Source organism: Nicotiana attenuata, unplaced genomic scaffold (genome assembly GCF_001879085.1).
Source record: "Nicotiana attenuata strain UT unplaced genomic scaffold, NIATTr2, whole genome shotgun sequence".
In the NCBI taxonomy this organism is placed as follows: domain Eukaryota; kingdom Viridiplantae; phylum Streptophyta; class Magnoliopsida; order Solanales; family Solanaceae; genus Nicotiana; species Nicotiana attenuata.
In genome coordinates, this window is record NW_017672835.1 from 42,864 (window position 1) to 45,439 (window position 2,576).

A 2,576-nucleotide genomic window follows, 5' to 3' on the forward strand; every position below is an offset into this window, starting at 1 on the left:
GTTTTGTGCAAATTGAAAGCTGGTTGGCAAAATTTTGAAATCATTTCTCCACTTGTTAATGACCGAAATTGACTCGGGAAGAGGAAGTAAACAAGACAAAAGGAACAGAGTAGAGGACATGGAAAGAGAATGAATCTAACCAGAAAACTACAAAAGTAAGAAACCTATCGGATGTGGATTACTTAACTCAATGACACATGACAAATGCACCTGCGGCCCTAATTCTGTTTAGCAATCTGATGTTCAGTCTCTTGTTGTAAACCTTTTCGCCGTGAAACTGGGCTTCAATGCTCCGCTTTGCCGATCTGATTCAAATACTTATTCGACTTGTAGGCTCGAGGGTTTTCACCATCAAGCCTCTCTCATTTTGTCTTTTTCTCAACTCACCATCGCCTTATGGTGCCCGTGAAGGTTTTCACCAATAAGACTCTCTCATTTTTTTAATTTCTCTCAGCTTTCGTCGCCTTGCGGTACCCGTGAGGGTTTTCATTGATAAGGCTCTCTAATTTTTAAATTTCCTTCGTTTGGACGCAGACGTGTTTCCCTGATAAATGATTCACTCTGCTCGCTTGACTTGGCATCTCTCGAAGATTGATCAAGAAGGTCTTCCTTTGGACCGTAATTGGGCTTTTGATAGGGTTAGAAAGAAAGGGTATTAAGGCTCAAAACAATTTCATCATGGGTTCAAAATTATAATTTTCGGGATCAATATCTCCACAGAAATGACAAACTTTCCGCCCCGTTTCCTTTTGGGGACTTTTGGGACTTTTATTTCGGTGTGATTGAAACCTCAGAGAGAGGCTGCCTACGTACCCTTTCGGGATCAAAGTCGAACGTAAGTTCGGACATAAAACTTAACGTTCGTTTGTTGCGATCTTTCCTTTTTCTTCCCTTTTCTTTTCTTTCTTTCATTTCTTTTCCTTTTTCTTTTCTTTTCTTTCTTTTTTGCTTTTCTCTTCTTTTTTTTCTGTTTTTAATTCTCATTCTTTTTTCTTTTGTTTTTTTCCTTCTTTTCCCTTTTTTTTTCCTTTTCTCTTCTTTTCTCTTCTTTTTTTTTTGTTTCTCTTTTTTTTTCTTTTTCTACTGTTTTTTCTCTTGTTTCTCCACTTTCTTTCCCCGCTCGAGCTTACGAGTTTTATTATTGATTCTGGAAAGAGGGGTATACAGAAAATAACCGAGGCTAAAGGGGTAACAAAAGGATAAGAAGTGTTTTGGATAGCAGACAAAATGCCTTCCGTCATTCAATTCACAAAACATGCCAACGTACAAACTACACAATTAAACAAGCCTGAGGAAAACATAGGTAACATTTTTGATTGCAACTTTTCGAATTACTACATAAACCACACATTTTGCCTTCTTGCATTTGTCAATTACAGCAACCATTTGGACAAAAAATCTCGTACCAACGAGCGGCCCCGGTAGACTTGGGGCAAACTTTGCTTTGGTTTCAAGCCGATATGGCATGAATGCATTTTCCCCAGTATTTTTTATGTTCGCGTCTTGACGCCAGTTACACACAATTTGGGCTCGAAGAGATTTTCAAAAATCCCTCGATTGTCCTTACATCTTCAACATTGTTTTATTGCTTCATTACTACTGACTTTTAAAAACCAGGCTGAGAATTATGCGTGCATGTCAATGTCACCAGAGCCCAGCATGAAAGAATTCGCAAAAGGAGAAAGGAACCAGATAAAAGACTAGAAATGGCGGGAAAAGAGAAATTGCCTTAGACTGACGGTGAAAGGGTTTTTACAACGAAACAAGCAAACTAGACTAGAGTTTTAAACCCTTTGACAACCTAAACGCACTACCAAGCTTAACTACACGAGACAAACATAGACAAATAAAGGATAGAAAGGGTTTGAGTCACAAAGACAATACCGGATTACAACCCTGAAATAACCCGGACAACAGAAATGACAACAACTTAAACCACCAAAATTCCACTCCGGCTGACCAAGAATGGAGCGTCTTCCCAAATTACCCAGCACGGCAATCTTTAAGCCACTGAGTTCCGCAATCAATACTGCCAAGTACCATTATCCAAACTTTAATCAACAAGTTTCCAAGAGATTTCGCATGCTCCCTGTCACTGGTCATGACGCACAAATACCCCTTCTTGAATCATTCTTTCTATTTCCTTTTCAAAGAGCGACAATCTTCAATGCTATGCCCGGCTGGCCGGACTTTAGAGTTGGTAATGCATCGAACAGCAGGATCAAAGCCTTTCGCGTATGGGTTCTAACAATTGCCTTTTGGGCACGTATCAACCCCTCAGTTCTGTTGTTCTCTGCAATTTGCCTGTTGTCTTTGTGTTGTATGAAGAGTTACTTTAAAACCAACAAAACTAACCACCTTTCTTAAATGATATGAAAATGGAAACATCACGTCCTAGCTGTTAGGGCATTTGACATAAGATATCATTTCACTTTTACGTGCAATCGCAGCTAGCCACAATTATGCGTTTCTAAAATGACTTCGAGGGTACAAAGGTTAGTTGGCATCATCCCAATTTGTTTCATTTCAACCTCTCTCCTTTCTTTTCTTTTCTTTTCCCTCGCCCTTCTTAGCTC